Source organism: Triturus cristatus, chromosome 3_2 (assembly GCF_964204655.1).
Source record: "Triturus cristatus chromosome 3_2, aTriCri1.1, whole genome shotgun sequence".
NCBI classification, from domain to species: Eukaryota; Metazoa; Chordata; class Amphibia; order Caudata; family Salamandridae; genus Triturus; species Triturus cristatus.
The window spans coordinates 1,206,986,609-1,207,002,642 of NC_140584.1; the positions used below are offsets into that span (position 1 = coordinate 1,206,986,609).

Here is a 16,034-nt window from a genome sequence, read left to right on the forward strand (position 1 = left end):
CAAAGATAAACCAAGACTACCAAATACCCATAGACAGACACTGTCAGGCACTCACAGATAAACCAAGACTACCAAATACCCATAGACAGACACTGTCAGGCACTCACAGATGAACCAAGACTACCAAATACCCATAGACAGACACTGTCAGGCACTCACAGATGAACCAAGACTACCAAATACCCATAGACAGACACTGTCAGGCACTCACAGATGAACCAAGACTACCAAATACCCATAGACAGACACTGTCAGGCACTCACAGATGAACCAAGACTACCAAATACCCATAGACAGACACTGTCAGGCACTCACAGATGAACCAAGACTACCAAATACCCATAGACAGACACTGTCAGGCACTCAAAGATAAACCAAGACTACCAAATACCCATAGACAGACACTGTCAGGCACTCACAGATAAACCAAGACTACCAAATACCCATAGACAGACACTGTCAGGCACTCACAGATGAACCAAGACTACCAAATACCCATAGACAGACACTGTCAGGCACTCACAGATGAACCAAGACTACCAAATACCCATAGACAGACACTGTCAGGCACTCACAGATGAACCAAGACTACCAAATACCCATAGACAGACACTGTCAGGCACTCACAGATGAACCAAGACTACCAAATACCCATAGACAGACACTGTCAGGCACTCACAGATGAACCAAGACTACCAAATACCCATAGACAGACACTGTCAGGCACTCAAAGATAAACCAAGACTACCAAATACCCATAGACAGACACTGTCAGGCACTCACAGATGAACCAAGACTACCAAATACCCATAGACAGACACTGTCAGGCACTCAAAGATAAACCAAGACTACCAAATACCCATAGACAGACACTGTCAGGCACTCACAGATGAACCAAGACTACCAAATACCCATAGACAGACACTGCCAGTCACCCAAAGATGACCTGTTACTATCAGCTGCCCATAAACAAACAGACCCTGTCAGTCACCCAAAGATGAACTGTTACTATCAACTGCCCATAAACAAACAGACACTGTCAGGCACTCAAAGATAAACCAAGACTACCAAATACCCATAGACAGACACTGTCAGGCACTCACAGATGAACCAAGACTACCAAATACCCATAGACAGACACTGTCAGGCACTCAAAGATAAACCAAGACTACCAAATACCCATAGACAGACACTGTCAGGCACTCACAGATAAACCAAGACTACCAAATACCCATAGACAGACACTGTCAGGCACTCACAGATGAACCAAGACTACCAAATACCCATAGACAGACACTGTCAGGCACTCACAGATGAACCAAGACTACCAAATACCCATAGACAGACACTGTCAGGCACTCACAGATGAACCAAGACTACCAAATACCCATAGACAGACACTGTCAGGCACTCACAGATGAACCAAGACTACCAAATACCCATAGACAGACACTGTCAGGCACTCACAGATGAACCAAGACTACCAAATACCCATAGACAGACACTGTCAGGCACTCAAAGATAAACCAAGACTACCAAATACCCATAGACAGACACTGTCAGGCACTCACAGATAAACCAAGACTACCAAATACCCATAGACAGACACTGTCAGGCACTCACAGATGAACCAAGACTACCAAATACCCATAGACAGACACTGTCAGGCACTCACAGATGAACCAAGACTACCAAATACCCATAGACAGACACTGTCAGGCACTCACAGATGAACCAAGACTACCAAATACCCATAGACAGACACTGTCAGGCACTCACAGATGAACCAAGACTACCAAATACCCATAGACAGACACTGTCAGGCACTCACAGATGAACCAAGACTACCAAATACCCATAGACAGACACTGTCAGGCACTCAAAGATAAACCAAGACTACCAAATACCCATAGACAGACACTGTCAGGCACTCACAGATGAACTGTTACTATCAACTACCCATAGACAGACACTGTCAGGCACTCACAGATGAACCAAGACTACCAAATACCCATAGACAGACACTGTCAGGCACTCACAGACGAACCAACACTGTTGACTAACCATAGACAAACAGACACTGTAAGCTACTCAGAGATAAACCATCATTATCTAATACCCTTACACAAACAGACGCTGTCAGGCACCCAGAGTTAAACCGTCACTATCAAATTCACATAGTCACACAGACACTGTCAGACACCCAGAGATACCCACAGACAAGCAGACACTATCAGACACATAGAGATGAACCGTCACAACCATATACCCATAGACAGACACTGCCAGTCACCCAAAGATGACCTGTTACTATCAGCTGCCCATACACAAACAGACACTGTCAGGCACTCAAAGATGAACTGTTACTATCAACTGCCCATAAACAAACAGACACTGTCAGTCACCCAAAGATGACCTGTTACTATCAACTGCCCATAAACAAACAGACACTGTCAGGCACTCAAAGATAAACCAAGACTACCAAATACCCATAGACAGACACTGTCAGGCACTCACAGATGAACCAAGACTACCAAATACCCATAGACAGACACTGTCAGGCACTCAAAGATAAACCAAGACTACCAAATACCCATAGACAGACACTGCCAGTCACCCAAAGATGACCTGTTACTATCAGCTGCCCATGAACAAACAGACACTGTCAGTCACCCAGGGATGAACCAAGACTACCAAATACCCATAGACAGACACTGTCAGACACCCAAAGATAAACCAAGACTACCAAATACCCATAGACAGACACTGTCAGGCACTCACAGATGAACCAAGACTACCAAATACCCATAGACAGACACTGTCAGGCACTCACAGATGAACCAAGACTACCAAATACCCATAGACAGACACTGTCAGGCACTCACAGATGAACCAAGACTACCAAATACCCATAGACAGACACTGTCAGGCACTCAAAGATAAACCAAGACTACCAAATACCCATAGACAGACACTGTCAGGCACTCAAAGATGAACCAAGACTACCAAATACCCATAGACAGACACTGTCAGGCACTCACAGATGAACCAAGACTACCAAATACCCATAGACAGACACTGTCAGGCACTCAAAGATGAACCAAGACTACCAAATACCCATAGACAGACACTGTCAGGCACTCAAAGATGAACCAAGACTACCAAATACCCATAGACAGACACTGTCAGGCACTCAAAGATAAACCAAGACTACCAAATACCCATAGACAGACACTGTCAGGCACTCACAGATGAACCAAGACTACCAAATACCCATAGACAGACACTGTCAGGCACTCAAAGATAAACCAAGACTACCAAATACCCATAGACAGACACTGTCAGGCACTCACAGATGAACCAAGACTACCAAATACCCATAGACAGACACTGCCAGTCACCCAAAGATGACCTGTTACTATCAGCTGCCCATAAACAAACAGACCCTGTCAGTCACCCAAAGATGAACTGTTACTATCAACTGCCCATAAACAAACAGACACTGTCAGGCACTCAAAGATAAACCAAGACTACCAAATACCCATAGACAGACACTGTCAGGCACTCACAGATGAACCAAGACTACCAAATACCCATAGACAGACACTGTCAGGCACTCAAAGATAAACCAAGACTACCAAATACCCATAGACAGACACTGTCAGGCACTCACAGATAAACCAAGACTACCAAATACCCATAGACAGACACTGTCAGGCACTCACAGATGAACCAAGACTACCAAATACCCATAGACAGACACTGTCAGGCACTCACAGATGAACCAAGACTACCAAATACCCATAGACAGACACTGTCAGGCACTCACAGATGAACCAAGACTACCAAATACCCATAGACAGACACTGTCAGGCACTCACAGATGAACCAAGACTACCAAATACCCATAGACAGACACTGTCAGGCACTCACAGATGAACCAAGACTACCAAATACCCATAGACAGACACTGTCAGGCACTCAAAGATAAACCAAGACTACCAAATACCCATAGACAGACACTGTCAGGCACTCACAGATAAACCAAGACTACCAAATACCCATAGACAGACACTGTCAGGCACTCACAGATGAACCAAGACTACCAAATACCCATAGACAGACACTGTCAGGCACTCACAGATGAACCAAGACTACCAAATACCCATAGACAGACACTGTCAGGCACTCACAGATGAACCAAGACTACCAAATACCCATAGACAGACACTGTCAGGCACTCACAGATGAACCAAGACTACCAAATACCCATAGACAGACACTGTCAGGCACTCACAGATGAACCAAGACTACCAAATACCCATAGACAGACACTGTCAGGCACTCAAAGATAAACCAAGACTACCAAATACCCATAGACAGACACTGTCAGGCACTCACAGATGAACCAAGACTACCAAATACCCATAGACAGACACTGTCAGGCACTCAAAGATAAACCAAGACTACCAAATACCCATAGACAGACACTGTCAGGCACTCACAGATGAACCAAGACTACCAAATACCCATAGACAGACACTGCCAGTCACCCAAAGATGACCTGTTACTATCAGCTGCCCATAAACAAACAGACCCTGTCAGTCACCCAAAGATGAACTGTTACTATCAACTGCCCATAAACAAACAGACACTGTCAGGCACTCAAAGATAAACCAAGACTACCAAATACCCATAGACAGACACTGTCAGGCACTCACAGATGAACCAAGACTACCAAATACCCATAGACAGACACTGTCAGGCACTCAAAGATAAACCAAGACTACCAAATACCCATAGACAGACACTGTCAGGCACTCACAGATAAACCAAGACTACCAAATACCCATAGACAGACACTGTCAGGCACTCACAGATGAACCAAGACTACCAAATACCCATAGACAGACACTGTCAGGCACTCACAGATGAACCAAGACTACCAAATACCCATAGACAGACACTGTCAGGCACTCACAGATGAACCAAGACTACCAAATACCCATAGACAGACACTGTCAGGCACTCACAGATGAACCAAGACTACCAAATACCCATAGACAGACACTGTCAGGCACTCACAGATGAACCAAGACTACCAAATACCCATAGACAGACACTGTCAGGCACTCAAAGATAAACCAAGACTACCAAATACCCATAGACAGACACTGTCAGGCACTCACAGATAAACCAAGACTACCAAATACCCATAGACAGACACTGTCAGGCACTCACAGATGAACCAAGACTACCAAATACCCATAGACAGACACTGTCAGGCACTCACAGATGAACCAAGACTACCAAATACCCATAGACAGACACTGTCAGGCACTCACAGATGAACCAAGACTACCAAATACCCATAGACAGACACTGTCAGGCACTCACAGATGAACCAAGACTACCAAATACCCATAGACAGACACTGTCAGGCACTCACAGATGAACCAAGACTACCAAATACCCATAGACAGACACTGTCAGGCACTCAAAGATAAACCAAGACTACCAAATACCCATAGACAGACACTGTCAGGCACTCACAGATGAACTGTTACTATCAACTACCCATAGACAGACACTGTCAGGCACTCACAGATGAACCAAGACTACCAAATACCCATAGACAGACACTGTCAGGCACTCACAGACGAACCAACACTGTTGACTAACCATAGACAAACAGACACTGTAAGCTACTCAGAGATAAACCATCATTATCTAATACCCTTACACAAACAGACGCTGTCAGGCACCCAGAGTTAAACCGTCACTATCAAATTCACATAGTCACACAGACACTGTCAGACACCCAGAGATACCCACAGACAAGCAGACACTATCAGACACATAGAGATGAACCGTCACAACCATATACCCATAGACAGACACTGCCAGTCACCCAAAGATGACCTGTTACTATCAGCTGCCCATACACAAACAGACACTGTCAGGCACTCAAAGATGAACTGTTACTATCAACTGCCCATAAACAAACAGACACTGTCAGTCACCCAAAGATGACCTGTTACTATCAACTGCCCATAAACAAACAGACACTGTCAGGCACTCAAAGATAAACCAAGACTACCAAATACCCATAGACAGACACTGTCAGGCACTCACAGATGAACCAAGACTACCAAATACCCATAGACAGACACTGTCAGGCACTCAAAGATAAACCAAGACTACCAAATACCCATAGACAGACACTGCCAGTCACCCAAAGATGACCTGTTACTATCAGCTGCCCATGAACAAACAGACACTGTCAGTCACCCAGGGATGAACCAAGACTACCAAATACCCATAGACAGACACTGTCAGACACCCAAAGATAAACCAAGACTACCAAATACCCATAGACAGACACTGTCAGGCACTCACAGATGAACCAAGACTACCAAATACCCATAGACAGACACTGTCAGGCACTCACAGATGAACCAAGACTACCAAATACCCATAGACAGACACTGTCAGGCACTCACAGATGAACCAAGACTACCAAATACCCATAGACAGACACTGTCAGGCACTCAAAGATAAACCAAGACTACCAAATACCCATAGACAGACACTGTCAGGCACTCAAAGATGAACCAAGACTACCAAATACCCATAGACAGACACTGTCAGGCACTCACAGATGAACCAAGACTACCAAATACCCATAGACAGACACTGTCAGGCACTCAAAGATGAACCAAGACTACCAAATACCCATAGACAGACACTGTCAGGCACTCAAAGATGAACCAAGACTACCAAATACCCATAGACAGACACTGTCAGGCACTCAAAGATAAACCAAGACTACCAAATACCCATAGACAGACACTGTCAGGCACTCACAGATGAACCAAGACTACCAAATACCCATAGACAGACACTGTCAGGCACTCAAAGATAAACCAAGACTACCAAATACCCATAGACAGACACTGTCAGGCACTCACAGATGAACCAAGACTACCAAATACCCATAGACAGACACTGCCAGTCACCCAAAGATGACCTGTTACTATCAGCTGCCCATAAACAAACAGACCCTGTCAGTCACCCAAAGATGAACTGTTACTATCAACTGCCCATAAACAAACAGACACTGTCAGGCACTCAAAGATAAACCAAGACTACCAAATACCCATAGACAGACACTGTCAGGCACTCACAGATGAACCAAGACTACCAAATACCCATAGACAGACACTGTCAGGCACTCAAAGATAAACCAAGACTACCAAATACCCATAGACAGACACTGTCAGGCACTCACAGATAAACCAAGACTACCAAATACCCATAGACAGACACTGTCAGGCACTCACAGATGAACCAAGACTACCAAATACCCATAGACAGACACTGTCAGGCACTCACAGATGAACCAAGACTACCAAATACCCATAGACAGACACTGTCAGGCACTCACAGATGAACCAAGACTACCAAATACCCATAGACAGACACTGTCAGGCACTCACAGATGAACCAAGACTACCAAATACCCATAGACAGACACTGTCAGGCACTCACAGATGAACCAAGACTACCAAATACCCATAGACAGACACTGTCAGGCACTCAAAGATAAACCAAGACTACCAAATACCCATAGACAGACACTGTCAGGCACTCACAGATAAACCAAGACTACCAAATACCCATAGACAGACACTGTCAGGCACTCACAGATGAACCAAGACTACCAAATACCCATAGACAGACACTGTCAGGCACTCACAGATGAACCAAGACTACCAAATACCCATAGACAGACACTGTCAGGCACTCACAGATGAACCAAGACTACCAAATACCCATAGACAGACACTGTCAGGCACTCACAGATGAACCAAGACTACCAAATACCCATAGACAGACACTGTCAGGCACTCACAGATGAACCAAGACTACCAAATACCCATAGACAGACACTGTCAGGCACTCAAAGATAAACCAAGACTACCAAATACCCATAGACAGACACTGTCAGGCACTCACAGATGAACCAAGACTACCAAATACCCATAGACAGACACTGTCAGGCACTCAAAGATAAACCAAGACTACCAAATACCCATAGACAGACACTGTCAGGCACTCACAGATGAACCAAGACTACCAAATACCCATAGACAGACACTGCCAGTCACCCAAAGATGACCTGTTACTATCAGCTGCCCATAAACAAACAGACCCTGTCAGTCACCCAAAGATGAACTGTTACTATCAACTGCCCATAAACAAACAGACACTGTCAGGCACTCAAAGATAAACCAAGACTACCAAATACCCATAGACAGACACTGTCAGGCACTCACAGATGAACCAAGACTACCAAATACCCATAGACAGACACTGTCAGGCACTCAAAGATAAACCAAGACTACCAAATACCCATAGACAGACACTGTCAGGCACTCACAGATAAACCAAGACTACCAAATACCCATAGACAGACACTGTCAGGCACTCACAGATGAACCAAGACTACCAAATACCCATAGACAGACACTGTCAGGCACTCACAGATGAACCAAGACTACCAAATACCCATAGACAGACACTGTCAGGCACTCACAGATGAACCAAGACTACCAAATACCCATAGACAGACACTGTCAGGCACTCACAGATGAACCAAGACTACCAAATACCCATAGACAGACACTGTCAGGCACTCACAGATGAACCAAGACTACCAAATACCCATAGACAGACACTGTCAGGCACTCAAAGATAAACCAAGACTACCAAATACCCATAGACAGACACTGTCAGGCACTCACAGATAAACCAAGACTACCAAATACCCATAGACAGACACTGTCAGGCACTCACAGATGAACCAAGACTACCAAATACCCATAGACAGACACTGTCAGGCACTCACAGATGAACCAAGACTACCAAATACCCATAGACAGACACTGTCAGGCACTCACAGATGAACCAAGACTACCAAATACCCATAGACAGACACTGTCAGGCACTCACAGATGAACCAAGACTACCAAATACCCATAGACAGACACTGTCAGGCACTCACAGATGAACCAAGACTACCAAATACCCATAGACAGACACTGTCAGGCACTCAAAGATAAACCAAGACTACCAAATACCCATAGACAGACACTGTCAGGCACTCACAGATGAACTGTTACTATCAACTACCCATAGACAGACACTGTCAGGCACTCACAGATGAACCAAGACTACCAAATACCCATAGACAGACACTGTCAGGCACTCACAGACGAACCAACACTGTTGACTAACCATAGACAAACAGACACTGTAAGCTACTCAGAGATAAACCATCATTATCTAATACCCTTACACAAACAGACGCTGTCAGGCACCCAGAGTTAAACCGTCACTATCAAATTCACATAGTCACACAGACACTGTCAGACACCCAGAGATACCCACAGACAAGCAGACACTATCAGACACATAGAGATGAACCGTCACAACCATATACCCATAGACAGACACTGCCAGTCACCCAAAGATGACCTGTTACTATCAGCTGCCCATACACAAACAGACACTGTCAGGCACTCAAAGATGAACTGTTACTATCAACTGCCCATAAACAAACAGACACTGTCAGTCACCCAAAGATGACCTGTTACTATCAACTGCCCATAAACAAACAGACACTGTCAGGCACTCAAAGATAAACCAAGACTACCAAATACCCATAGACAGACACTGTCAGGCACTCACAGATGAACCAAGACTACCAAATACCCATAGACAGACACTGTCAGGCACTCAAAGATAAACCAAGACTACCAAATACCCATAGACAGACACTGCCAGTCACCCAAAGATGACCTGTTACTATCAGCTGCCCATGAACAAACAGACACTGTCAGTCACCCAGGGATGAACCAAGACTACCAAATACCCATAGACAGACACTGTCAGACACCCAAAGATAAACCAAGACTACCAAATACCCATAGACAGACACTGTCAGGCACTCACAGATGAACCAAGACTACCAAATACCCATAGACAGACACTGTCAGGCACTCACAGATGAACCAAGACTACCAAATACCCATAGACAGACACTGTCAGGCACTCACAGATGAACCAAGACTACCAAATACCCATAGACAGACACTGTCAGGCACTCAAAGATAAACCAAGACTACCAAATACCCATAGACAGACACTGTCAGGCACTCAAAGATGAACCAAGACTACCAAATACCCATAGACAGACACTGTCAGGCACTCACAGATGAACCAAGACTACCAAATACCCATAGACAGACACTGTCAGGCACTCAAAGATGAACCAAGACTACCAAATACCCATAGACAGACACTGTCAGGCACTCAAAGATGAACCAAGACTACCAAATACCCATAGACAGACACTGTCAGGCACTCAAAGATAAACCAAGACTACCAAATACCCATAGACAGACACTGTCAGGCACTCACAGATGAACCAAGACTACCAAATACCCATAGACAGACACTGTCAGGCACTCAAAGATAAACCAAGACTACCAAATACCCATAGACAGACACTGTCAGGCACTCACAGATGAACCAAGACTACCAAATACCCATAGACAGACACTGCCAGTCACCCAAAGATGACCTGTTACTATCAGCTGCCCATAAACAAACAGACCCTGTCAGTCACCCAAAGATGAACTGTTACTATCAACTGCCCATAAACAAACAGACACTGTCAGGCACTCAAAGATAAACCAAGACTACCAAATACCCATAGACAGACACTGTCAGGCACTCACAGATGAACCAAGACTACCAAATACCCATAGACAGACACTGTCAGGCACTCAAAGATAAACCAAGACTACCAAATACCCATAGACAGACACTGTCAGGCACTCACAGATAAACCAAGACTACCAAATACCCATAGACAGACACTGTCAGGCACTCACAGATGAACCAAGACTACCAAATACCCATAGACAGACACTGTCAGGCACTCACAGATGAACCAAGACTACCAAATACCCATAGACAGACACTGTCAGGCACTCACAGATGAACCAAGACTACCAAATACCCATAGACAGACACTGTCAGGCACTCACAGATGAACCAAGACTACCAAATACCCATAGACAGACACTGTCAGGCACTCACAGATGAACCAAGACTACCAAATACCCATAGACAGACACTGTCAGGCACTCAAAGATAAACCAAGACTACCAAATACCCATAGACAGACACTGTCAGGCACTCACAGATGAACCAAGACTACCAAATACCCATAGACAGACACTGTCAGGCACTCAAAGATGAACCAAGACTACCAAATACCCATAGACAGACACTGTCAGGCACTCAAAGATGAACCAAGACTACCAAATACCCATAGACAGACACTGTCAGGCACTCACAGATAAACCAAGACTACCAAATACCCATGAACAAACAGACGTTGTCAGACACCCAGGGATGAACCAACACTATCAAACGCCCCAAATATTGTGCAGAGGATGGGAGGGCTTCGGGGATAGTGTAGTGGAGGAGAGGGGGGAGGGCGGATGCAGCTGGGGATGGTTTAGGGACGGCAGACCGTCAGGTGTCGTCGCTTCTTCTGACCAGCTGTTGCTGACTCCAAGGGAAGGCATATTGTGACTTGACCCCAGTGACGCCAGTGACCCCGGTGACGCTAGTGACGTCAGTAACGATCTTGCACAGGACCGGGTGAAGGGAGAGGGGGCAGTCGGTCCGTGCTTCGCAGCACACTCGTGTATGGAAACTTCTGCTTCACTTACACACTAACAGTGCAAAACATGTCAAAGAGAACAGCAACGTTGAAAGACGTGGTGTAAGGGAGAGGGGGCGGAGGAGCAGGGTGGAGGAAGGGGGTGCAGAGAAGGGAGAGGAGAGAATGACATGTGGGGCAGGGGTGGAGAGAAGGAAGGGCAGGGGATGAAGTTTGGAGCAGGGGTGGGGAGAAGGAAGGGCAGAGGGTGAAGTTTGGGGCAGGGGTGGAGAGAAGGAAGGGCAGGGGATGAAGTTTGGGGCAGGGGTCGAGGGGTGGGGAGAGGGAAGAGCAGAGGATGAAGTTTGGGGCAGGGGTGGGGAGAAGGGAGAGCAGAGGATCACATGTGGGGCAGGGGTGGGGAGAAGGAAGGGCAGGGGATGAAGTTTGGGGCAGGGGTGGGGAGAAGGAAGGGCAGAGGGTGAAGTTTGGGGCAGGGGTGGAGAGAAGGGAGAGCAGAGGATGACGTTTGGGGCAGGGGTGGAGAGAAGGAAGGACAGAGGATGAATTTTGGGTCAGTGGTGGAGAGAAGGAAGGGCAGAGGATGAAGTTTGGGGCAGGGGTGGGGAGAAGGAAGGTCAGATGATGAAGTTTGGGGCAGTGGTGTAGAGAAGGAAGGACAGAGGATGAAGTTTGGGGCAGGGGTGGAGAGAAGGGAGATCAGAGGATGAAGTTTGGGGCAGGAGTGGGGAGAGGGAAGAGCAGAGGATGAAGTTTGGGGCAGGGGTGGAGAGAAGGAAGGGCAGAGGATGAAGTTTGGGGCAGTGGTGGAGAGAAGGAAGGACAGAGGATGAAGTTTGGGGCAGTAGTGGAGAGAAGGAAGGGCAGAGGATGAAGTTTGGGGCAGGGGTGGGGAGAAGGAAGGGCAGGGGATGAAGTTTGGGGCAGGGGTGGGGAGAAGGAAGGGCAGAGGATGAAGTTTGGGGCAGTGGTGGAGAGAAGGGAGAGCAGAGGATGAAGTTTGGGGCAGGGGTGGAGAGAAGGAAGGACAGAGGATGAATTTTGGGTCAGTGGTGGAGAGAAGGAAGGGCAGAGGATGAAGTTTGGGGCAGTAGTGGAGAGAAGGAAGGGCAGAGGATGAAGTTTGGGGCAGGGGTGGGGAGAAGGGAGAGCAGAGTATGAATTTTGGGTCAGGGGTGGAGAAAAGGAAGGGCAGAGGATGAAGTTTGGGGCAGGGGTGGGGAGAAAGAAGGGCAGAGGATGAAGTTTGGGGCAGTGGTGGAGAGAAGGAAGGGCAGAGGGTTAAGTTTGGGGCAGTGGTGGAGAGAAGGAAGGACAGAGGATGAAGTTTGGGGCAGGGGTGGAGAGAAGGAAGGACAGATGATGAAGTTTGGGGCAGTGGTGGAGAGAAGGAAGGACAGAGGATGAAGTTTGGTGCAGGGGTGGGGAGAAGGGAGAGCAGAGGATGACGTTTGGTGCAGGGGTGGGGAGAAGGGAGAGCAGAGGATGAAGTTTGGGGCAGGGGTGGGGAGAAGGAAGGGCAGAGGATGACGTTTGGGGCAGGGGTGGAGAGAAGGAAGGACAGAGGATGAAGTTTTGGGCAGGGGTGGGGAGAAGGAAGGGCAGAGGATGACGTTTGGTGCAGGGGTGGGGAGAAGGGAGAGCAGAGGATGACGTTTGGGGCAGGGGTGGGGAGAAGGAAGGGCAGAGGATGACGTTTGGGTCAGGGGTGGAGAGAAGGAAGGGCAGAGGATGAAGTTTGGGGCAGGGGTGGGGAGAAGGAAGGGCAGAGGATGACGTTTGGGTCAGGGGTGGAGAGAAGGAAGGGCAGAGGATGAAGTTTGGGGCAGGGGTGGGGAGAAGGAAGGGCAGAGGATGACGTTTGGTGCAGGGGTGGGGAGAAGGGAGAGCAGAGGATGAATTTTGGGTCAGGGGTGGAGAGAAGGAAGGGCAGAGGATGAAGTTTGGGGCAGGGGTGGTGAGAAGGAAGGGCAGAGAATGACGTTTGGGGCAGGGGTGGGGAGAAGGAAGGGCAGAGGATGAAGTTTGGGGCAGTGGTGGAGAGAAGGAAGGGCAGAGGATGAAGTTTGGGGCAGGGGTGGAGAGAAGGAAGGACAGAGGATGAAGTTTGGGGCAGTGGTGGAGAGAAGGAAGGGCAGAGGATGAAGTTTGGGGCAGGGGTGGGGAGAAGGAAGGGCAGAGGATGAAGTTTGGAGCAGGGGTGGAGAGAAGGAAGGACAGAGGATGAAGTTTGGGGCAGGGGTGGGGAGAAGGAAGGGCAGAGGATGAAGTTTGGGGCAGTGGTGGAGAGAAGGAAGGACAGAGGATGAAGTTTGGGGCAGGCGGCTTTCGACACCGTCGACCACGATCTACTGGTCGACCGGGTCGATAGTGCCGGGTCCGGGGGCTCCCTCTGAAGTGGATCTCCTCTTTCCTCAGCGACCGCTATCAAGCAGTCCGCCTTGCTAACTTCACCTCGGAGAAGAGAAGACTGTCCTGTGGGGTCCCGCAGGGCTCCTCCCTCTCCCCTCTCCTTTTCAACCTGTACATCTTTCCCCTGATCCTTGCCCTCCACAAGAGAGAAGTCGTCACCTTTAACTATGCCGACGACCTCCAGCTAGCGACCTCCAGCTAGCCTTCGCCAGCCATCGACACTTCTCCCTCCTCAATGGAAAACTTTCAATCCACTATGAACTTTATCAGTAACTGGATGAACTTAAATCAGCTCAAGCTCAATCCTGATAAAACCGAGCTGGTCCTCACCGGGGGCCCCCGCCAACCCTTGGAACTCCAACTTCTGGCTCACATCCCTAGGATGTCCCCCCTCTCCAGCTAGCTCGGTTAAGAGTCTTGGGATCATTATTAGCGGTGATCTTCCCATGAAGGCTCAGATAGATTCTGTGGTCTCCGCGTGCTTCTTCCATTTAAGAAGAATCCGTAAAGTTAGCAGATTTCTCTCCACGGAGGCGCTCATCCAAGTGATCCTTGCCCGTGTCATGTCTCGCATCGATTACGCTAACTCCTTGTACTCCGGCATTCCGGCCGACCAATCCCGCCGCCCACAACTAGTACAGCACCAAGCAGCCAGGCTTGTTTATGGCCAGCCTAAACCCGCTGCTTAAAAGCCTCCAGTGGCTCCCCGTCACTCGAGAAGGAAGGGCAGAGGATGAAGAGTGACTGACCCCGGGACTGAGGGTGAGGGCAGGGTGTCCCTCGCAGCTCACTCACCTTCTCTGGTGCTGCGCTCAGTAGCTGGTGATGTCCGCAGGAGACCCTCCGAGGCCTGCACAGAGCATCCCTCGGCTCTGAGAGTCTGGAGGGTGAGTCCACTCCGGTGAGTGCAGCTCACAGCTGACACCCGTCCTCAGAACAGGGGTCCTTGTGGCTCAGGGGTCCTCGGCTATCTCTTGACCCCCTCACCCCACTTTCTGGAATCGGTAGAGCTCTCTTGTGTAGCTGTCTCGGCTTCTCTTCAGACGCACCGTCTGCCTCCGGCTCTTGAGGGATGTCTCTATCCTGCTTCAGGTGACTCCCCGGGATCCTACCAGGCACGCTCCCTGGAGCCCTGGCTCTGCACCAGACTCCTTACTCTCCGCCAGACACCTTACTCTCCGCCAGACACCTTACTCTCCGCCAGACACCTCTGATTCTCCCTCTCAGCAGCCGTCAGTCAGTCCCCTATGGAATGATGGCTTCCTCGCTCTGGGCTGACTGTCTCTCATCGGTTTGGGACTCCCTCCTGGTCTCCGGACTCCCGACCACTAATCTCCTCGGACCCTCTCTCGGGCTCCTAACCCCTCCCAGGCTCTGGATTCTCTCCCTCCCTCCCCACCCCAGACCCCCTCTCAGGCCCCTGCCCACTGCCAGGCTCTGGACTCTCCCCCGCCCCACCCCAGACCCCCTCTCAGGCCTCTGCCGCTCTCTCAGACCCCTGACTCTCACCTACCGTATGGACCTTAGGACCCCCCCTCCCCCCCCCAGCCCCTTACCCTCGCTTAGACTCCTGACACTCTCTCTGGCACCTGACACTCTCCTAGCTTTGGGCTCTCTCACGTCTGGGCTCTCTTCTACCCTCACTCTCTCCCCTGACTCGGGCTCTCTTCCCGGACCCTGTTTCTCTCCTAACCTATCATCCCGGACCGAGACTCTCTCCTATCCTGTCTCCCCGGACCCAGACTCTCTCCTATCCTGTCTCCCCGGACCCAGACTCTCTCCTATCCTGACTGTCTCCCGGACCCTGACTCTCTCCCGGACCCTGACGCTCTCCCGGACCTTGACTCTCTCCCGGACCCAG

At 48.6% G+C, this 16,034-nt stretch overlaps 1 protein-coding gene across 8 annotated transcripts in view; it reads right to left on the reverse strand.

Annotated features, from left to right (window-relative positions):
• OBSL1 (obscurin like cytoskeletal adaptor 1) overlaps positions 1 to 15,552 on the reverse strand; it is a 685,475-nt gene extending 669,923 nt beyond the window's left edge. For all 8 annotated transcript variants that reach the window (XM_085650183.1, XM_085650179.1, XM_085650182.1 and 5 more), the window contains exon 1: positions 14,969 to 15,552. The gene's annotated coding sequence lies outside the window, so the exon portion shown is untranslated. The remainder of the gene's footprint in view (positions 1 to 14,968) is intronic.
• Between the last annotated feature and the right edge of the window lie 482 nt (positions 15,553 to 16,034).